The 24625-nt window shown below is 34.6% G+C and overlaps 1 pseudogene across 1 annotated transcript in view; it reads left to right on the plus strand.

Moving 5' to 3' along the window:
- LOC307186039 (alpha-enolase-like) overlaps window positions 1-21630 on the plus strand; it is a 32397-nt pseudogene extending 10767 nt beyond the window's left edge. Inside the window, exon 2 of the transcript in view lies at window positions 20628-21630. The product of the transcript in view is annotated as an alpha-enolase-like (transcript). The remainder of the gene's footprint in view (window positions 1-20627) is intronic.
- The last annotated feature ends 2995 nt before the right edge of the window (window positions 21631-24625 follow it).

The raw sequence follows: 24625 nt of genomic DNA on the forward strand, positions 1-24625 counted from the left end.
ATAATTGCCAAAACTTGAAAGCAACCAAGATGTCCCTCAGCAGGTGAATGGATAAATAAACTATGGTACGTCTAGACAATGGAACATTATTCAGTGTGAAAAAGAAATGAGCTTTCAAACCATAAAAAACATCGCGGCATCTTAAATGCCTATAACTAAGTAAAATAGACCAATCTGAAAAAGCTGCACGTGGTATGATTCCAACTCTAAGACCTTGTGGGGAAAAACAAAACTATAGAGACAGTAAACACATCATGGGTTAGATGGGTGAGAGCCCAGATTATGGCTTGTCTTTCTGTTGATATCTAAAAACTTAATCTTTTACATTATATCTACAATCTACCTGGATTTTTCATTATGATATGAATTCGGAAGTGATCTTTTTTTTTTCCATGTAGACATCCAGCAGATTCAATACTACTATTTATTGAAAAGTGTAGACATCTCCCTGCATTACTCTGAAGTGCTATATTGTCGTAAATCAGATGCCCATATTTGTTTTACCAGGTCAGTCTCTGGATTTCTATTCCGTTAGTCTAATTGTCTATCGTTTACCAGTGTCATATAGTCTTTATTACTTTATAATCTTTATATCAGATAGAACAAATCTTTTCATCTTATTGCTAAAGATTATCTTGATTATTCTTAGCTATCTGAATATTCATACAAATGAAAAAAAGCAACTTTTACAATTTCATGCATATATTTTTGCACATGTGTACACACACATATATACACACAAATTCTTTTGGGGAAATTATTGTGATCATATTGATTCTGAGCTGAAATCCTTACAGTATAGTCTTCTAACCCATGAAAATGGATATCCCTTTATTTATTTGTGCTCCTTAATTTTTAAAATAATATTACATAGCTTTTGTGTAGAAGTCTTGCATATCTTTCTTATGCATAAATATCTGTATGATATTTTTGTTGTTATAAGATGTTTTGTTGTTATTTCTTATTTTTACTATGTTTTAGTAAAATATTTTTGTTATTCTAAAAAAATACATAGAAATATATTTACTTTTAACATAATGGCTTGCTATCCAACGTCATTGCCATACATAAATGATTATCTATTTATATGAACCATAATATAGATTATAACCATTTACCTATGGCATACTGATTTTTCTCTCTACTCAATTATGTCAACTGAAAAAAATACAAGTTAATGCATTTGTAGTTTCTAATGTGCCAATATTTAACAAGTAACATATTTAAGTATATAAATTTTAAAGTTAGTATTAAAAACATAGTTTAAACAAGCTGCTATTCTTTTTCTAATTTGCCTCTTCAAGTTGTGGCCATGAGATTACCTGAGGATTCTAGGTCGCTATTCATCACATGTTTCTCTCCAAAATACACCAGTAGCAGAAATTTCCCCTTAGCTTAAACAACTTTGCATAGAGCTTTGTATTCTTCAGGAATCTGGACTAATTTGGAAAAAGATTGCAGTTAAGACCATTTTACATTTGCAGTTTTCTATTTGATTCTTTTTCTCTTATTTGATATATGTTCTTAAGGTATTTTCTTTGCATATTACTCTGCAGCCTAGGATTACCATCATCTTCTTCCAAATTGCTCAAGGGAGTCCCATTTTTTTAATTCTCAGAAAACTGTACTGTCATTTTGGTGACATCACAACCAAACAAAGGAAAACAATAACAACTTGAGTCTACCAAAGCTGGCATTGCACATATTTACTTAACCTTTTAATTATTGAACCTTGTTTCTTTAGGAATCCCACAAACCCATAAGTACTTGTATTTTATCCTAGAAAGGGCATGGGTATGAAAGGAGCTATGTAAACTATCACTATAACTTTTAGTATGTTCTGAGGATCAGAGAACATCAACATTGTTTAAAATAAGTACTTTTTGCTCCCTCACCTCTCTTCTGAACAAAGCAATAGGCAGTTTCCTGTATGTGGCCAAGTGTTAAACTCATGGACATATTATGTTGGCCACAGCTACTAAATAATGATGGCAAACAGATCCAGAAACAGCGCTCTGTAGGCTGACTATTGAAAATCAGCAGTAGGCAAACAGAAGAGATCTATCCAAATATATATCTTTTATTCGGGTGGTGACTGGCTGAACCAATCATATCTCAGTGCATTGAAGTGTGCATACAGAAGGTACAGATGGTAATGAGATGCAAATCCTGAGAGGCACGAAAAAATACATATAGAAGTCAAGGTAGAGAATTTACAAAACAAATTAAACCAAAAGTAAACATATTGGTACTTTCACTGAATAAGAAGTTCACATCACTGAAATACAATGGAGTAATAATCTGATCTTGGGATTCACTGATTCTAATATATGTTCCATAATCAATTATGCTTTAGTCTTGTAGTACCTGCTAGGGGTGCACAATCTTGCTAAGGTACAAGAGGGAATAAAAACAAAAAAGGGCAATGTGTAGGGAAGTGGATCAATTATGTTGCTAATGCACTAAATTGAATGAATAGGAAGTTAGAATTATGTAGAAGATAGAAATTAGGGAAGAAAATATATTTTCAAGGTACTGATAAGTATAGCCCCTTCCGTGATAATCTTACAAATGTGTGAGAGGGATCCACTATTGTATTTTTATTCTTCACTGGGTTTGGGAACATTAATTAAAATAACCAAACAGGCACACTTCAGTCTGACAGCAAGATGACTGTTGCAGCATAGTTTTTCAGTCTCCTTTAATATCCAACAAAAATGTAGTAATTATTATTCTTTAGCAACTAGGCACCTCTGTTATCAGCATCTATGTAGAAAAATTTAAAAGACAATAAAGAACATTCTGATAGCCTTGAAGTAGGGGAAGTGAAAATATTTATGTCTGTACTTCACATGACATTTTTTCAAACCCAAAAGAAAGGCAACTGAGTCTTTTGGGTAGAGGGGGGTGGGTGGTAACACAGGTTTTGATTGACAGTTGAGTGGAGAGGACTACTGAAAAGAAGCAGTTCTGAGGCAGTCTAGACCCTATGACTCTTGAAAGTCAACAATAAAATCTTCCTTTCTGACGAAAGTCATGCACTGAGGAGAAACTTTTGTGAGTAGAATCTAAATGGAGTAAGATAGGGACACTAGGGCAAAAGAAAGAAAAGCATAAAAATCACGGAGGACTGCAGTGGAGGAAGATGTCAGAAAACATAAGAAAATTAAAAATATTTTTCTCCATGGCAATACAACAAGGAGCTTTATAACCGTGGAAATAGGAAGGCTATTCTGACCAATTCTCCCATTAAAATAGAATAGGAAAACCCATCTTCTGTGACAAATAAATGAAGGTAAAATTTAGTCCCATACAATGACTTTCCTGGAAAAAATAAAGGGAACAATTGTATTATTTGGCTATGGCTGCCATAACAAAGGTAGCTTAAATAGAAATTTATTTCCTCATAGTTCTGGGGGCTAGAAGTTTGAGATCAAGTTGCTAGCAGGGCTGATTTCTTCTGAGACCTCTGTCCTTGGCTTGTACATGGCTGTCTTCTTTCTGAGCTTTTACTCGTCTTCCTTCTCTCTCTGCATCCTAATCTCTTCTTTTTATAAGAATAAGAGTCATACTGGATTAGGGCCCACCCTAGTGACCTCAATTAACCTTAAAGACCCTACAGTAGCATTCTGATGTACCGAAGGTTAGGACTTGAACATATAAATGGGTGGGTGGGGCGGGGAATTCAGCCCTTAATACTGAGTAAACAGCATAACATTCTTACAATGAAAGCATGCCCAAGAAACATACACAAAAAACAGATAAAAATTTTACCTTACTCTTGCAAAATCAGTTAAAGGTTTAGAGAAAATGTTAGGAACTATGAAAAACAGCATCAATCAACTTTAGAAAAATCTAGAAATTATATTGGACAAGATAATATAAAAAGGTATCTGATCGTGTTAGAAATTAGTGAACTCTAAAGAAAATAAATATGGAAATGAAATTTAAGCTGGAAGGGAAACAATAATGAATAAGTATGTAGATAATGTCAAAAGGGGAAAATACATTCAACACTATTAATGTACACACACATATATACCTGGTACCTGGTAAAATCAACCTAGAGTGGTTGAAACCTAACATCTTGAAATATTCAAGCAAAATTATTGTACTTCAGAGCAAAAGGAAAAACATTCTGTGAGCTTTCAGACAAAAAGTTCAAATCACTTATAAAGAAATCAAATTGACATCAGACTTTTCAACAGTAATGTTTTGTTCCAGAAAACTATGTAAGATTCTAAGGAAAGAAAGTATGATTAAAAGGTATTATATCTATCCAAATTGACCTTCTGGTGTAAAGGCCATGGACAGATTTTAAGAACATGACAGAACACAGGGAATATTGTTTCCAAAGTTTTTCCTGAGAAAATCTACTAGAAAATTATCTTTAGAAAATGAAAACAACTGAGGATATCAACTTGAAACTGGAAGATGATAAAGTATGTGAAAGTTAAATGCTCTGACATTTTAGATAAAGCAAAAGTGGTTTAGAAAATTAAGAGTATATGAAAGTAGAATCAGCTCACTAAGTGCCTATAAGTATTAACTGGGAGTAAAAGACATTACTTCAATTTGGATCTGGAGGGAAAGGGAGAGGAGAAGGAAGAAAAAGTTGCTAGTTAAATTTAATATTGTTCATAGAGGGAAACAATGGACTGAATTAAAAAGTGCAAAGACTAAGAATATTCTAAAAACTTTAGTACAAAGGTAACCATTAATCTAGAATTGCAAGGTTTTCTAAATATTAAAATATATGATGAGAGAATAAATGACCACATATTGATATACCTATATGTGAATAAGACTTTAAAATATGAGATTAGAGGCTATATATATTAATTATAGCAATAAGTAAATGAGCTTAAATCACCAATAGAAAGAAAATATTTTTATTAGCTAAAAATTATGCTCTATACAAGAGACAAACCTAAAAACAAAAAACCTTCAAAAGTGATAAAAATAAAAGGATATGCCAAAATGCATTTTTCAAACACAATTAAAACAAAGTAGAGGTTAAAATCTTGATATCTGAAAAGGTAAAACTTAGACCAAAAAGATAGTATAAAATAATAAAATTACAGTTTTTTAAAGTTAAAAACAATATTGCTTAGTGAAACTGTAGCAGTCATTAATTTTATGCAAACAATAAAATTATTCTTATTAAACAACAATTACAGCAGTGGCAAGAAGAAATAAGCAAAAACAATCAATAAAAATATAATTGAACACATCTCTCTTGATCCAAGGCAGATCACATGAGCAAACTTTGTAAAGACATCAAAGTACTGAACATTTATCATCAATAACTTAGACATTATATATTGAAATCTTAATCTAGATAGAGATACTACACTTCTTTAAGTGCAAAGAAAATGTTCATGAAAATTGACCATTTTTATGCCACAGAAGAAATCTTAATACATTCCCAAAAATAGAAATAAAACTCTCTGAACTCTTTTCAATAAAACTAGAAATACATAATAAAATTGAAAAACATAAAATTCTTCTACCTAGAAACACACAATGTTAACTCTTGGATGAAACTGGAAATAGACATCAAACTGCAACATGCCTCAGAATTTTAGCAGGACATAATCAGAATCTGGGATGCAACTAAAGTAGTTATCAGAGGAAAGTGAATAGCATTAAATTATATCAATAACAATTAGAAAAATAATATAAAATAAATACTAAATTTTTAAAAAGTTATTTAAAAGCCAACAATAAATTAAAACAAAAGAAAACAGAAAGAACTTGAGGGAATTGTCACCTAAATTAAAATGTGCCTTCGGTTATTGGTACTAAATCTGTGAAGAAACAGAATTCCTACCCTCATAGAGCTTTCAGACAACTTGGATGAAAAAGGTCAGTTTAGGAAGACAGGTTGTTTTCTTTTCCTCCCAAAGTTACAGTGTTCAGGTAACAATTACTAACACAATATGGTTGCAATTTGACTATACATACAAATCTTTAATATTGAAGTATTTGAGATTTATCAATAGAGATAGTGCTTATCAACAGCCACAAAATAAATCCCCCATTCCAACACAGTTTCCTCATATTAATAATTTGCAATATATTTACAGTATATTTCAGGAGAGTAAGTGTTTTTCTTTCCAGAATCTATTAAAATACTTTTTCCCATGCATCCATATTTGTAAGAACAATTTGATGGATATGATGGTTTCTGTTTGATCAATATTAATTTAAAGCTGCTGGATATCCTTGGAGAGCTAATCAAGAAGGTAAAAAATCTTCCACGTTAATGTTTTCAAGTGACAGTAGATTTAAGAGGTAATGAACATTATTTACTTAAAAAGAAAATGTTTTCCCTTATGCAATTACTGTTAGAGGAATCATTAGCTACAACAAAAGCTCTATGAGTCAGTTCAACATATGTCTCATTCCATAATTTATACTTCTTCTTAACAGTCTGTGATCCCTTGGGTCAAGATTACTTTAGAAATACAAAGAGAACCCCTAAAACTAAATAATTTCTATTATATAATGAACATGTAAATTATCTGCTAAATTACTTGTATTTAATTAGTAATTTTGCATAATGACATACATTCTCTTTGGGTCTCTTCAGACTCTGACAGATAACACTTTACAAATGTTACTTAAGTTCCAATTACAGCACAAACCTTTTAGAAATGTACTATTAATCTAAATATGCAAATGTGAGCAATTCTGGTATTCCTTAGGCAAACTATGATTCAACATTCCTGCGAAAGTGTACCTTGGCTCATTCTGAATGCAGTGTTTTTGTTTCTTGTTTCTTACATGAGAGACTAAAAATGTCAATTTTTTAAAGTTCATAAGTGGATAACGTGTACAATTTTTAGAATCAGCTCATTTCACTTGTAGTTTAGAAATTAAAATTTAAAAACTATCTTCTGATGTAAAAGTTCTTTTGGTAGTTAACATTAAAATAACCATGTAGAACATGGCTGCTGCTAATCACATCACAGCAGTGTTCCACTTGCGTTGTTCTAATCTTGTCATAGTTACTTTGTGTCTTAAGCTATGACATGGAATTCACTTAGGAGAGCAATACATTTAACTCAAATAAAAAGGATCAAAATATAAAATATGGGGCTTCCCTGGTGGCACAGTGGTTGAGAATCCACCTGCCAACGCAGGGGACACGGGTTCATGCCCCAGTCCGGGAAGATCCCACATGCTGCGGAGCGGCTAGGCCTGTGAGCCGTGGCCGCTGAGCCTCTGCGTCCGGAGCCTGTGCTCTGCAACAGTGAGAGGCCCACGTACAGCAAAAAAAATTAAAAAATAAATATATATATATAAAATATGTGTTTACTTAATAGATATTAATTGAATGCCTACAATGTGTCAGTCTAAATCTTGGGGATGGAGCAATGAGGAAGGCAGACAAGGTTTCCCCTCTTTAAGAAAGTGCAAATTCAGATTATGTGTGTGTATAAGGGAGCATGTTATGTGTGTGAAGCTGTTATGTATGTGTGTGGAGGGGGGAGGAAAATAGATAATGGATGACTAGGGGGACAAAATAAAAATATATGATCAGAGTTTATAAAGTGATGTAGAAAAAATAAACAGGGTTATTTGATAGAGAGTGACTGGGATAAGGTGTCTACTTTAAATAGGGCCTAGAATTCCCTTCCATTGTACACATAGATACAAAATAGATTTTACACAGCTCTCATGTACATCAAAGGTAAATACTGGGTAAATTTTGGGGAGACTGAACTTTGCTTTGTTTGGAAGTTAACCAGGAGTTGTTTAACATTTTGAAAAATCATCTCATCCTTAGTAATACAATTTGTGATATATGAGTCATCAATACGGTCCCTGCACTGGTACACTTGTATCAGTCTGTGATTGCACTGGTACAATAATGGTGATTTTAGATCTTATTTTAAAATGATAAATATAAAGAAAAATTGTCTACATGATTCAGTTGAATTTTTTTTTTTTTTTTTTTTTTGTCGGTACACAGGCCTTCCAATGCTGTGGCCTCTCCCGTTGCAGAGCACAGGCTCCGGACGCAGAGGCTCAGTGGCCATGGCTCACAGGCCCAGCCGCTCCGCAGCATGTGGGATCTTCCCGGACCGGGGCACGAACCCGTGTCCCCTGCATTGGCAGGCGGACTCTCAACCACTGTGCCACCAGGGAAGCCCTCAGTTGAATTTTTGTTGGGTTTTATCACTTCATTCCAAAATGAAGATCTTGGGTACATTTAATCTACTGACATTTTTTTCTAATTAAACAACAAAAATATCAAGACTAAATGCAAATTTTAAAAAGAAACACATTAACCACACAATTCTGAAATTTAAAGACATTTTTGGAAAGTATTGTGCTGTCATTAGGATAAACAATTTTAAATCCAGAATGATCAAAGTTTCTTTTTTTTCTTATATAAAGTACAAATAATACAAAATATGATGAACTATGCAATATTAGAGAAAAATTTATCTTACCAGCTATATGTGAAGTTATTTGTATTGTGATGATAGTTCAAATCTAATAATTTACATCTTTTCATTAAACAAAAATACTGTTTTCATATAAATCAATGAGAAAGCAAAAATAAATGAAGTATATAATAAACTGAAGTTACCATATGCACAATTCCAAAGGAATGAAAAAATAATAGAGGAGATGTCATTTAGAATACCAGACTGTAATACACAGTTTGTTAACATTTGAAACCTTTAAAATCAGTTCACAGGAAAAAATATTCCCTTTTCAAATGACACCGCTTGTACAACAGATGGAATACTAACTTGGGTTAGTGGGTAACACAGGTTTACAGCCAACTTAAAAAAGAAACACCAGGTGTTTTAGCAATTTATTGCATTATTCATCAACAGCACTTAGTTGCCAAGAACTTTGAAAAACACTTACAAATTCAATGAAGTTACTGAGCTATTAATGAATAATGTATAATAATGTATAATAATCAGTGTAAAATGTATAGTAATTTCTGGAATGATCGATTATTTGGTAACCTTTTACTTCCACATTGAGCTACAGTGACCCTTCAAACTTCTAAAAAATATTTTTCACCATTTTATTGTAGATTTTTTTTATTCAGTGAAAAATTAAAAATTGACATTAAAATACAGCAAATGGTATGATAATTTTTTCAGATATATATGCAAAGTTAAAAGAAGTCTGTCTTAGGCTACATGGAAATGAGGTATATCTCACTAAAGTGTAAGGAGTGATCAAGGAATTACTAAAAACTGTACATAGTATAAAAGTAGCCTTACTCATGAGAATTTTTAAGGTTTCCTATACTGGTTGAAATTTGATGCGGATGTATATAAACAAAATGATTTGGAAACATATTGCTATTATTTGGTTGCTGTCAAAAATTAATTATGATTCTAAGTCAGCATGAACTTGCAATATTGAATTTATCTGAAGTGAATGTGGAATGTGCTAACCAAGAATTTGGAGGAAGAATTAATTGATTTGGAAGATGACTTTATGGCATAGAATGATATAATGAGTTGAGCTATAAAAACTTTTGGGTCCAGTTAAGACTTTCATGCTTATTTCTTTAGAAAGAATTACATATACATATAAATTACATATACAGGGGGCTTTCCTGGTGGCGCAGTGGTTGAGAGTCCGCATGCCGATGCAGGGGACACGGATTCGTGCCCCCGGTTTGGGAAGATCCCACATGCCACGGAGCAGCTGGGCCCGTGACCCATGGCCACTGAGCCTGCGCGTCCGGAGCTTGTGCTCCGCAACGGGAGAGGCCACAACAGTGAGAGGCCCGCGTACCGCAAAAAACAAACAAAAAAATTACATATACATTTGCAGCTACATATTTATTTGAAAATAATTTTATGTTGATAGTGTACTTACTGTAACAAAAGCAACTGCAAATATGTACCAGGAGATTTCAGAAGATTGGCAACAGAATTATTTTTTAAGAAAATTTAAGAATGTTAAATTAGCAGCAACTCATGAAAAGTTGTGATTATATTGAAATTCATTAATAGAATTTGTTTTAAAATATTTAATACAATTTTCCTACTACATATTTTTTGTTTTTATCCAAGAATGATAAATCCATGTTATGTAAATTACATATTGAAATTATTTATTATTTTTCACTTTCCTTGCTTTCCAAATATAATCCGATACTGACACAGATGCATGCCTCAAACTTTCCTACAGCTTTTTGTTTTATTATTTTTTATTTATTTTATTTTATTGTTTTGCTCACTTCTCCCTCCGTTCTCTTCTCCCTCCCTCCCTCCTTCCCTCCCTTCCTTCCTTCCTTCCTTCCTTCCTTCCTTGCTTCCTTCCTTCTTTCCCTCCTTCCTTCCTTCTTCCTTTTTCCTTTCTACCTTCCTTTCTGTACCTCTTATATGGACAACTCTACTAGCCTTAAATTATTATATGTATATGTAAGCATTGAACCACTGCATTTTTTCTTGCTCAAATTTTACATTTTGAAATACATTTTAAATAAATAAATCACCTTTCTTGCTATTATCCTTACATTATAATTTGATTTATAAAATATATTTTAAAATTAAGTGTTCATAAGTTAATTATCTGTGAATTTAGTTTCAGAATATTAAGTGGAAATTATAAAATTTTATTATAAACATGTTTAAGCTTAACAAAGTTAAGAATTATTGATTTATATAATCTCTACATGTGTTAAAATACAGGTCTGTTTTTCATAAGTCTCCAATATAACAGGAGATGAAAAATAACAAAATTTTAGTTCCTTTCATGTAGAATTTTTGGCCAATATAGCAACTTGACTGGGTGTGGCATCTGAACTCCTTTTATATTGTTCTGCTGCCCTTTTCAACATGGCTTCCAATGCATTGTTATTCTAGTTCTTGTCATCCCATCTCCTTACTAACTAGGAAGGAGGAGGGAAAGGAAAGAGGACAAAAGGGGAATATGCTTATCTCTTTTTAAAGCACCAGCAAATTTCTTTATATGGGCACACATTTTCTAAATTAAAATTATTTTTATTAATAAAAAAAGAGGAATATAATTCTTGCTGGACAATGTAGTTATTGGGAAACACTTAGCTGACACTGTAGCACCCAAATAAGTTAATGAGCAACTTGCAGGTAGGTTTGTGTCTTGTTCTTTCAAAAGTATTACCTAGCACAATACTTACGCATACCTAAGAAGTAAACACTTGTGTAAAAAATGAGTGGTGTGAAAAAATAAATTATACAAAGAAAAGGTCACTCAGAACTTAATGAGAGTTTAACAAGATAAAGACTTGATGATAAAAACTTTATTTTCTTAATATGGAGTAATTCCATTCTTTTTATTTATCAACATTGGTTGGTTTTAAATACCACAAATGTGCTCAATTAGAGGACCATCTGTGGGGTTATTAAACTTCCATGTTTCTAACAATAGTATTCAAATGAAGACATCTGTATTTTTATGAACCATCATTTTCTTTTCCTTTGACTTTTTAGTTATCATCTGCTTTTTTAACCAGTAAGTGAACTGGTTAAAAATAAGTTACATAAGAAATTTTCTAGTGTTTATTTACTTATCCCTGCCTTTTCCAAAAGTCTCTATTTGAAGTGGTTAAAAGAAAGAAAAAGAAATCTCGTATTTAAATAAAAAGTGCAGAGTATTTGCCAAAGCAATATAAAGTAAATGTTGATTGTGCAACTGTGTTTTTTCAGAATATCCAAGTTTGGCTGTTAAAAAAAATATAGTCACTATTGACATTAACAAAAAGAATTTGGTACACTTCATCTTAACCCACACAATTGGATTAACTCTTACCTCTGACAAATTCAATGCCCTGATGCAGGAATCTCTCAGTATATGTTTATAAATTTGATCTTTTTAAGACTGTCACATGGAACCTGAGTATTCAAGTATTAAATCTTTTATCACAATTAAGAGGGAACTGTTGCCTTATTTTTTGCTCTGGCTACAGCAATATTGCCTCCTATTCTGCTTAACAAGTGGTAAGCCTGAATTCTGTTCCCTATTCTTAAAACAAGATGACACAGCTTGACTATCCATCCTGCTATCACTGAGTCTTATCTTTCCAGATATTCACCCCATGAGTCTTGGTTTCTCAAATGGCTGCCCTACAGAAATGGACAAATTTTTATTTATCTCATTCAAGCAGTTCTTTATGTGGGTGTCAGAAGAGTGATTGAGGCACTGTGGTTGCCAATATTTTACAGATAATTCAGTGAAAAGTTTATATATATATTTTTTCTTTTCATGTTTATCATATCCTTTTCCTAGATTTCTTACACAAGATCTTTTGGGAAAATGAAGGGCAGGCAAAAACTTGATAATACAAAATACACATTTTAAAAATTATATTTCTCACCTAGTGCTATTTTTCTTAAGCAATACTTATTTGCCTTGATGCTCATCTTTCTTAGAAAGAGCACTCTCAAGGGAGACTTCTAGATCTCTTGTATAAGCATACCCTTGGTAATCAATTCCAGTGGCTCACCAAACATACCAAGATACATCTGAATCATAGCTGAATCCCTCTTAGTTTATCCAGCTGAGACACTGGCCTTATGAATAATCAGCATTTCATCAGTATATGCTCATGCCTAACTGAAAGTCTAATTTAACAACCAAGAAAAGATTAAATACCCTAGATACAGTAGCATGATTATTATGGAGAAGTATATTCTTAATTTTTTGTGTGTTTGTGCTAAGAATTCACCCTAGATTAGACCTTTTTGATGAGAGCAATATGGTTTCTTAATTCAAAAAGACCTCTTATACATACTGGATTCTCAGCAATCTCGTTATGGTTTTGTGTTTGAATTTAGGAGGATTGTATTTGCTATCATGGATATTGGAATCTAGATTCCAGTCACAGTTCTGCCATTTTCTGTCTGGGTTTACTATATGAAAGCTTTGTTAAGTTTTAAGAGTGTCTATTTTTTCTTTATAATGTGATACTAATTGTGCCTAGATCTGAGAGTTGATGTGAGAATTAAACAAGGGAAGGTAAAGAAAAAAATACTTTGCCTAGATAAGTATTCAGGAAATTGTAGTTACAGTTATTGTTATTAATTTGAGGAGATGTCAGTATTAGTTTGTTGATTAATATATATTATTTTCATTAGAAAAATCTTCTCCAGAACACTGTATTATTATTATTTTGGCCTTTAAAATAAAACAGCCAGGGCTTCCCTGGTGGCGCATGGCCCGTGAGCCATGGCCGCTGAGCCTATGCGTCCAGAGCCTGTGCTCCACAATGGGAGAGGCCACAACAAGTGAGAGGCCAGCGTACCGCAAAAAATAATAATAATAATAAAATAAAATAAAATAAAACAGCCAGTTATTTTACCGCAAAATGGATTTTTTCGGGAGGAAATTGCAATTCAGAACAAGCAAGCTATAGCAAGAGCCAATGACAAGTCTAACAAGCAAAGAAGAGGAATGCTACTTTATAAAGAAAAATGAGGAAATCGGGAGGGGTTGTGTTGAAACAAAGTTCATTTATTAAAAGTAAGAGTTCAGGATGGTGTAGCACTTCCCGCTGGCTGGACTTGATGCTGGGCAAGGAGAATTCTTCCTGTTAGGTTCTATAATTAACGTCTTCCTGTTGGGGTCTGTCACTGATGTGAAATGGTATTTCCTGAAATGGTATTCCCCTTCTGACCTCCTGACTCCATTTTATTTTTTTTTAATAAATTTAATTTATTTTATTTTTGGCTGCGTTGGGTCTTCGTTGCTGCACACGGGCTTTCTCTAGTTGTGGTGAGCAGGGGCTACTCTTCATCACGGTGCGCGGGCTTCTCATTGCAGTGGCTTCTCTTGCTGCAGAGCACGGGCTTTAGGCACGCGGACTTAAGTAGTTGTGGCTCGCGGGCTTCAGTAGTTGTGGCTCGTGGGCTTCAGTAGTTGTGGCTCGTGGGCTCTACAGCACAGGTTCAGTAGTTGTGGTGCACAGGCATAGTTGCTCCACGGCATGTGGGATCTTCCCGGACTAGGGCTTGAACCCATGTGCCCTGCATTGGCAGGCGGATTCTTAACCACTGCACCACCAGGGAAGCCCATGACTCCATTTTAAATGAGCTTTCCTTTATTCTGTTTCACACATACATATAATAAAATATAGTGAACATAAAATTCTGAGGAAAATATTTTTTCATATAATTACCAAGTGAAATCGTAAATATTTCGGAAGTTAATTTATAATCACACCTATTAGAATTACACTAAAAATGGTAATTATGCAACAGAATGAAATTGATGTGTTGTTTATTGTGGTGATCATTTGCCCTATATAAATGAATCAAATCATCACATTGTACACCTTACACTTACATATGCTCTATGTCAATAATCTCAATAATGCTGGGAAAAAAGATATGAGGGAACAAATTCTATGTACTGTTCATCTCTATAATAAATTCTAGAAATGTTTTTAAAAACGTTTAAAATTTTTAAAAAGGAAAACGATGGCGTCAGAGATTTGAGTGATGTGTTTATAAGAGTGCCTGGGGCCACCAGAAAAAAGAAGGATCCTCCTCTGGATCCTCTAGGAGAAGCACAACCCTACTGATAGCTTGATTTTGGACTTCTGGCCTCTAACAATGAAAATAAATTTCTACGTTTTAAGAAAAAAAGAGGGCTTCCCTGGTTGAGAGTCCGCCTGCCGATGCAGGGGACACGGGTTCGTGCCCCGGTCCGGGAAGATCCCACATGCCGCGGAGCGGGGGCCTGTGAGCCATGGCCGCTGAGCCTGCGCGTCCAGAGCCTGTGCTCCACAACGGGAGAGGCCACAGCAGTGAGAGGCCTGCGTACCGAAAAGAAAGAAAAAAAGGATTACAGTAACCTATCTAAATGGTTAGCATTCTACATTTCTGAGACTCACTTGTTTCCAGAATGCAAGCATATGACTGACATTTTTACTGATTAGATAGCTTCCTTATTAAACTTGGATGAGGAAATGAGCAAAACCGGGTGGCAGCTATACACTTGTTTTAGCGAGCATACAGGGGTTATTCTAGGGCAGCTGTGTGGCGTTCATGGGGCAGCTGGTCCTGAGAGTCATATATGCAGAGGGACGGGTGACACAGGCATTATTGTCTGAGCTGGAGAAATCCTGCCCTGTGGCTAGTTGTTTCCTAGATTCCATGCATCTGGCTGCTTTGTTCCAAGCTGTGAAGTACGCAGGACTGACTCTGTCAAGCACTCCTGAAAATGCTCTGAGATGTCTAAAATTCTCTAAGAAATCCTTTCCTACTTAAATAAGTCGTAATGCAATATGTAAGACTATTTGCAGATACATAGATTTATACCTCCATTTCTTGATTTACCTAATTAAGCAGCGACCATTGACACCCTGCTCTGAAAGATGGAATGCTTAGCACACTTATATAATCTTCCAACTGATTTCCTCTTTCCTCTTACAAATATTTCAGAAAGGTGTGGTTATTTTTTGGTTAGCCTTATAATTTTAAATTACATGATACAGGGTATAGAGTTATTAAGTTTCTTTCCACGTAACCTTTTTATACATAAATATCCCAACCTCTAACACCGTATCATTATTTTTTTTACTTATCAGGATTTATAACCTTTACCATAAACATGCACTGGATAATTATACATTAAATTCACAGGCGTAATTATTTTTCATAGCCAAGCTAGGAGATACCACAGGAACAAAACATATATATATGTGTGTGTATATATATATATATATAAATATATATATACACATATACATACATATATATATTTAATGTGATAGCACATTTATATTAACTTAAGTGCTGTACTTCATATGCCACTAACTTGATGTAGAGATTTCTCTCCTAAAAATCTTCAATAAATTAGGAACAAAGGAAATGAGGCCCACAATTGTTGAAATATGAGTTACATAAAGGCAATTTTATACTGACAACTACCTTTTGATATTCCTTTATTCATTCATTCACCTTCTCATTTATTTTACTAAACTAATGTTCCTTTTCTGTGTGCGGTGGTGAAATGAGTTGAAAGGGATTGAGGGAGTGATATTTCTTTGAGTGAGGGATATTCTGTATAAAAGTTTAGAATATCCATGAGCCTATATAAAAGTTTTTTTTAAAGTGATTTTAATGTGAGTGATACTCTGAAGGTTGTGACTGATTATCTGAAGATACTGGGAAACATTCCTCCAATGGGATCCTTATAAACATTTTATAACATTGATGTTATATTGACTTGTTAGACATCTTGTCTAATTTATAGCCAGTCCACCCTATTTTAGGCCTTGAATAGCTATTAACATTTAGAATTTACAGATGAACAGATAATAGATAAAATAATCTAATCTGATTATCCTTTACCCTTGTACAATGATCACCTTATATAGAAATGCTTTTCTTCTTCAGCATAATTATCTGTTGAAAGAGTCATTTTCTTAATCACTGTCCTATAAGAGTTTCAGGTAATTATTGGGGGAAACCTGTTTTCTTTTATCAAAGTTGTTTCTCAGTGAGCAATGATCACCAGCCAATTAGAGACTTTTTTCATTTAGGTGAATGGGTGTCGGTTAAGCAACACAAGCCAATGTTTAGGTTCATAATTCCCCATCAGATACTATAAAAAATTCAAAGTACACTTCAATAACTCAATTATACAAAGTGTACAATATAATTAAGTTACTGTATGCTCTACCACAGAAAGATTTTTTTTAATTGAAGTATAGTTGATTTATGATATTGTGTTAGTTTCAGGTGTACATCAAAGAGATTCAGTTATTTTTCCAGATTATATTCCATTATAAGTTATTACAAGATATTGAATATAGTTTCCTGTGCTATACAATAAATTCTTGTTGCTTAGCCGTATATAGTAGTTTGTATCTGTTAATTGCATACTCCTAATCTGTCCCTCCCTCCCTCCTTCCCTCTCCCCTTTAGTAAAAATAAGTTTGTTTTCTGTCTGTGAGTCTGTTTCTATTTTGTATATAGATTCGTGTTATTTCTTATATTCCACATGTAAGTGATATCATATAGTATTTGTCTTTGACTTATCTCACTAATCATTATATTCTCTAGGTCCACCCATGTTGCTGCAAATGACAATATTTCATTCTTTTTTATGGCTGAGTAATATTTCATTTCACATCGTTTTAAGCCAATCATCTGTTGATGGCCACTTTGTTGTTTCCATGTCTTGGCTATTATAAATAGTGCTGCAATGAACATTGGGGTACATATATCTTTTCAAATTAGGGATTTTATTTTTTTCTGGGTATATAACCAGGAATGGGATTGATGGATCATATGGTAACTCTATTTTTAGTTTTTTAAGGAACCTCTACACTCTTCTCCATAGGGACTGCACCAACTTACGTTCCCACCAACAGTGTAGGAGGGTTCCCTTTTCTACACACTCTCTTCAGCATTTATTATTTGTAGACTTTTTATGATGGCCATTCTAACCAGTGTGAGGTGATACCTCGTAGTTTTGATTTGCATTTCTCTCATAATTAGCAATGTTGAACATCTTTTCATATGCTGCTTAGCGATCTATATATCTTTTTTGGAAAAATATCTATTTAGGTCTTCTGCCCATTTATTGATTGGTTTGGTTTTTTTTTTTTGATATTGAGCTGAATGAGCTGTTTGTATATTTTGGAGATTAACCCCTTGTCAGCTGCATCATTTGTAAATAATTTCTCCTGTTCTATAGGCTGTCAAAAAATTACAGATTTTTTGTGTTCTATGTGTAGCTTGGTCTTCTTAATCTCTAACCTTGCCAGTTCAGTTGTTGGTACTGATTATCTCAACTATATTATAACAAGGACTATATGAGTAAACTTTGTAAATTGTAATATTTGCATCAACTTGATAATGTTTAGAAACTTATTTTTTCCTCATGTTCAATGGCTAAAGAAGAAGTGATCTCAATATGATCAAGTTGATGCCAAACATCTAAAATGGAACCTGTTTTTGACAAAATAAATAAAGCTCTCAAAAATAGTATACACTTTCCTGTGAAGTTTATCTGATAATATATCTGATATTTTAAAAAAATGTATGTGATATTTATGTTGTTCTGTTTGGTTCATGTGGTAGTTCATGTATAAGGTGGGAGAATATGATTGATAATGTAATTGAGAACTTTGGGTATTAAATGAGTGGGGCTTCCTGAATGGAGTCAGCAGTCAGGAACTCCATCTCTTTATATTACCATATTTTATCTAGGGCACTCTTTTTATTTTATAGTAAAATAAGAAGCCAAGCATGAACAATAGAGACATTAAATATGTTGGATATAAATAAAGGCAAGATAAATTTTAGAAGACAATAAATATGGACATGGGTAATGTTGAAATAGAGTTCACCATAAAATGTATGTCATAATATGTTATTCAAACTTATCAGTTTCTTATAGAGTCAGTAATTCATATGCAAACAATTTTTACTTTCACACAGATAATTAAAATGGATTCTGTTTGTTGTGTGAATTTCCTTTCTCCTTGATTCCAAATTAGTTCCCTTAGAGGGCTGGTTCATTTTTCTGAGACAAAACAGGATTCACCATCTTCCTTTTTCCTCTTTGGAATAGGCTGAAATTTTAAAATTCCCTTTTAGTTCAGCCACTAGTAATTTCACCTATGAAAGCTTTAAAATATTAGGAAAATTGGAAAGGCTCATTAAGGATAAAGAAGTTTGTATTTAAATAAACTGGAATATTGATTCTGGAAAAATTATCTAAACATATATAATCTTTAACTAAGGTGATTTTTATTCACATTAAATAGATCACATGAACAATAAAGTTGAGTTTGTACATAAAACCTTTGAACATTTGTTGAACTCAAAATTGTGACTTGTTTTTTTACACGTTAGACTAAATACTAATTTGTTCTATAAACTTTATGAAAATTCATGTAGGTAATACTCTTGGTCTATACTACTGAAGAAATTATCTGTGGGGTGTATTTCAAAAGAATGTGAATGTTCTGAAAACCAACATCTGAACATAATCTCCAAGTATACAAAGTGATGATTTAGCATATTTAAAGTACTAAGGAGGTGGAAAGGTAGAAAAGTGACAATTTTTTTTTTTTTTTTTTGCTGTTGGTGTTTTATTTGTACTTGATTTTGAAAATAGAGTAATTAAAAATGAGGGGCAAACTATAATCAAAATGAGTTAGAAGGAATTTTGTTATGTTAGAATGAGTAAGGATAGTTGTTTCTCTTGTATTCATTTGTAGAACATGTAACAAGGCTATTCTTCAGATCAAGAATTTCAGTGAATTGATGGGCTACAGAATTCAAACAGTACATTTAATGTATGTGCACATGTAACTTTATAGCTTATTATAGAATTCTTTCAGTCTAATTTCAATTTTCTAACCCTATTCGTTCCTATCTCATTTTTTCTATTTTTTATATAATAAAGCTTGGATGGCACTTATCTGGTCCAAAGGTTAGCATTTCAACCCTTTCCAGCCAATGAATTAAAGACTTCAACAAACAAAACCTCAGTTGCATATCATTGCATCTTTATTTCATGCATTAATTTACCTAATATCCTATAATTATATGAATCAACTTTAACTTGAATTGGAGAAGAACTTGAATTAACTTGAATATGGAACAACATAATGTTCTGTTTTGTTTCATTTTTTTCTTTCTTAGGAACTCTGTGAATTAATTATGTAAATACACAGCAAATTTGAAACTAAAAGTCACAAACCACGTCTTTTTTTTTTTTTTTTTTTTTTTGCTGTACGCGGGCCTCTCACTGTTGCGGCCTCTCCCGTTGTGGAGCACAGGCTCCGGACGCACAGGCTCAGCGGCCATGGCTCACGGGCCTAGCCGCTCCGCGGCATGTGGGATCTTCCCAGACCGGGGCACGAACCCGCGTCCCCTGCATCGGCAGGCGGACTCTCAACCACTGCGCCACCAGCGAAGCCCCACAAACCCCGTCTTAAAATCTAGACATAATTTTTCCTGCCGTGATAGGATAGAAGCACACTTTATTTTGAAATTAAGATCGGTAATTTACCAATACGATAAATTTTTCTTCAGTGATATGAGGGGATCTGGATAGCCAGATGAAAATTACAACTTCTGATTTTAATAAAATTATTGCTAAATTCCTTTGGGAAGCATTACTCTCTAAAACCTTAAGCTTGGTGGCTTAAAACCTCAGGCATTTATTTTTTTCACAGTCCTGGAAGCTAGAAATCCATTATCAAGGTGTCAGTAGGACCATGTTTCGTCTGACAGCTTTAGGAATAACTCCTTCCTTTCCTCCTCCTAGCTTCTGGTGGACCCTGCGACCCTTGGCATTCCTTAGCTTGTAACTGCATCACCCTGATCTCTGCCTTTGTCCTCACATAGGCTTCTTCCCTCTGTATGTCTCTTTTGATGTGTCCTCTCTTCTTTTAAGGACATCAGTCACTGGATTTAGATCCCAGCCTAATCCAGTATGACTCCATCTTAATTAATTACATCTGCAAAAACCCTATTTCCAAATGAGGTTACATTTTGGGGTTCTGGTTAGACATGAATCTTGAGAGGACACTATTCAATCCACTACAATTAACAGTTAAAAATTTTAGGTAAATGTATTATATTTGTAGATCAGAGGAATTATGTAAACTGAGCATTTGGAACAAGTAGAAGACTGACAAATGGATGATAGAGATGAATGAAATGGAAAATAAATCTAAATATAGTACTAACTTCATTTTGGGAGGGACCCTGGCTGTCTGTAAGGCTAGGTTTTTTATAAAGTGTGCCCCTGTACCTCCAAATTTCTGACTTGACTGACAGCTCTGAAGTCATCTTGTCCATTCGAGCCTTCAGTGTGATCGACAATGGTTCTCATGCTGGCAACAAGCTGGCCATGCAAGAGTCTCTGATCCTCCCTGTTGGTGAGGCAAACTTCAGGGAAGCCATGCACATTGGAGCAGAGGTTTACCACAACCTGAAGAATTTCATCAAGAAGAAATATGGGAAAGATGCCATCAATGTGGGGGATGAAGGCTGGTTTGCTCGTGAAGAAGAAAGAAGCTCTGGAGTTGCTGAAGAATGAGATCAGGATAGCTGGCTACACCGATGAGCTTGTCATTGCCATGGACTTGGCTGCCTCTGAGTTCCTCAGGTCAGGGAAGTGTGACCTGGACTTCAAGTCTCCCAATGATCTCAGCAGGTACACCACACCTGACCAGTTGTTCGACCTGTACAATCCTTTCATCAAGGACTACCCATTGGTGTCTATTCAAGATCTCTTTGACCAAGATGACTGGGAAGCTTGGCAGAAGTTCACTGCTAGTACAGGAATCCAGGTGGTGGGGGACAATCTCTCAGTGCCCAGCCTGAAGCAGATTTCCAAGGCCGTGGGTGAGAAATCATGCAACTGCCTCCTGCTCAAAGTGTAGCAGATCGGCTCCCTCGCCAATTCTCTTCAGGTGTGCAAACTGGCTCAGTCCGGTGGGTGGGGCATCATGGTGTCTTATAACTCATAACCGAAGTTATCTTCATTGCTTGCCTGGTGGTGGAGACCTGCACTGGGCAGATCAAGACTGGTGCACCTTGCCTAACCCAGTACTTGGCCAACTACAACCAGATCCTCATAATTGAAGAAGAACTGGGCAGCAAGGCTAAATCTGCTAGCAAGTAGTTCAGAAACCAGGTAGCCAAGTAAGTTCTGGGCAGGTGAGCACCTGAGCCTTTCAGTCACTAGTTGGCTGGCTAGAACCCTGCTTCTGATGTTTACGCAGATAGTTCAAGGTCTCAGTTGATACATGTAGGGGCTTCTGGTAGTTAATGCCCTTCTATTATCCCTGTGATATTCTCTCACTGCTTCCTTAGAACTGCTTCAGAAGCCAAGTTGACCACCTGAAACTCTGTTGGAAACCTTAGCTCTGTAATCATGTCATTGACCCAAATCATAGTTTTTCTCATCTTTCTTTCCACCAACTGTCTGGAGCCATGAGAATCTACAGTGCAATCTCTGAGGTGTCCACAGGCAAGATCCTTAGTGGTTCTGTGTGCAAAATAAAAAGACCTCAGTGACCAGTAAAAAGAAATTAAAGTATCAAAAAGAACATTTAATTAATAAAAGTTAATATATCAGGAAAACGTTTTCATACCCCTTCATTTTATCCTATAACAATATAATATGTTCTTTTTGGTGAACAAAGAAAAATTCACGTAAAACAATTTTCTTTGTTGTTTTTACAAAGTAAAATTTTTACAAAGTACTGAGAAAAGTTTAATTATGTTTTGGGATATAATGATTTTCATGCACAACTGTGAGATCTTAATTTTTTTGTTCTTTTTATTTTTTATTGTGAGTCATAACATACAGACAGTAAAGTATATAGGACACAGTCATACAGCTTCAGGATTTTTTTCACAAATGTCTCTGTAATCACAAACAGTTCAAGAACAGGACTTTTCCAGCATTCTAAAAGTCCCTTTCATGTCCCCCTCCAATTACAACCCCCTCTTTCTTTCTCTAAAATAAACACTATCCTGAATCCTAACACAATATAGTAGTTTTGGCTGCTTTGTACTTTATCTTCATAGAATCATGTAGCATGTACTTATATGAGTCTGACTTCAGTTACTTGACATAATGTTTGTGTGACCCATCCCCATCTTTGAGTGGTTTTACTTTAGTTCATATATTTTCATGACTATTTATTAATATCCCCAAATTTACATATCCCTTCAACTGCTTATGGACATTTGGGTTATTCTGAGTTTAGGCTACTATGAAGAAAGTTACAAAACATTAAAAAAAAATCCTTGACCATGAAGTCATCACGCATGTGCATGTATTTCTATTGTGTTATTATTTAATTAATTAATTAAACTCTGTTGCTAACTCTGATACAAATCCTTGGAGTCCAGGAATGCCAAGAGTGGGCAGGTTCTGTATATTGAGTTGGGACTTGGAAAAATCTATTCCCCAGGTATCAAAGTGAACAGAATAAGAACATAGCCCTTAAAGCAACTGTCATCAGTTTTGAAACACCTCCATCCCTAAAATTAGCTTAATAAAATTAATTGATCACAATTGTCTACAAAATTATTAGTATAAGCATAATTTACCAAACAACTCAGGTAAAAGTTAGTCCTATAGATAGGCCTGCATAAATGAGCAAATATATATCACATGTTTATTAATTGTAACATTTGCTAAAATACCAAATAAGCCAAAAAACAAATAACAACAGCAAAATAGAAAACAACAAAAATGTTCTGTCCTTAGTCATTCTAGTGCTTAACGCTTGGTTGTGATGAAAGGAATAGCCATAATAGCAGGCTTGCTAATATGCCAGGGCCCAACAATAAGAACTCCCTCTCACTGAACCTATAATAGGTGACTGCTGAGTGCTCAACCAATTAGCAATAGAGACTAAAGTTAAGCCCTTGGTAAGGCACCATCGTTTGAGCAGCTTAGCTAGCCACCATAGGATAGACTGATTACATTGGATCCTTTTCATTCTGGAAGGGTAAATAATTATCCCCGTGCTGGATTGATACATATTCTGGGTAACCAAGATGACTTTAAACTTCCCCTCAGTTTAACGAAGCTTTGGACAAGTTTCTTCAAACTATAGACCACTGACCTGGCTTTTCTTAGAGCATTTACTTCAGAAACTTTCAACTGTAAATTCTTGTTCTGTTCCTTTGAAATGTATGTAAATCTGCTTCTAACCTCTTGCCAGTTCTATAGCTCAGGAAATGTCTTTCTCAAGGACCTGGAAACCATCTCTTTGAAATGTAAACATCAAAAGGAGATAACACCCCTATTTCCTAGTCTCTGAGGGAGGATAGGAGCCTAACTTCGTGAGGCAACACTTAGCAAACACAAATAGCCTAATTAAAGAGAAGAAGATTTGCAAACTCAGGAAAAGCTCAATGTGTTGGACGCATACCATTGATCAACCCTACCCCCAAAGTCCTCCAATACTTTTCCACTAGCTCATCCCAGTGCTTAAAGTCTTTCCCATCTTTTGTTTCAGTGGAGTTGAATTCGGTCTCCTTCCCTGTTGTAATAGTCTTGCATAAGCTCTTTTTGTCCTGCTTAACTTTGCTTGATGCAATTTTTGCTTTGAGCTGGGTGTGGCTAAGTGTTTTCCTTGTCTGTCTGCAGTGGCTTGGCCAGCAAGTCTACTCATGGGCTAACAAATTGATTTATTGTAATAAGATTATGAACAGCGCCTTAGAAAAGCAATCAGCAATATGGTGAAGATGATGCAACAATAAGTACAGTTCCAAGAAATTCTGTGAACCTAATACTCTTAATACTCCTGATAGACAGAATACCTTTGTCTGAGTGCCCTTTCACCATTGCTCTCAGGGACACAATTGATTAATTTTTGCCTCATTGAGCAACTTTTGGCCTCTGCACTAGAGGTCCTGGTTCTGAGGGGAGGGACATGTTTACACGAGAACGTATTAAGGATTCCACTAAACTTGAAATTATTGATCCAACTAAGTTATGTTGAGTCCCTCATGCCAGTAAAACAAGGAACAGAAACGGAGTTACTATACTGGCAGGGATAACTGACCACATTTATCATGAGGCAGTGGGGTGGCTGCTGTGTAATGGGAAAGGGAGACGTATGTCTGGAGTTAAGGAGATTCCTTAGGGTTCCCCT

This window comes from Stenella coeruleoalba (genome assembly GCF_951394435.1).
Source record: "Stenella coeruleoalba genome assembly, chromosome: 4".
Taxonomy (NCBI): Eukaryota; Metazoa; Chordata; class Mammalia; order Artiodactyla; family Delphinidae; genus Stenella; species Stenella coeruleoalba.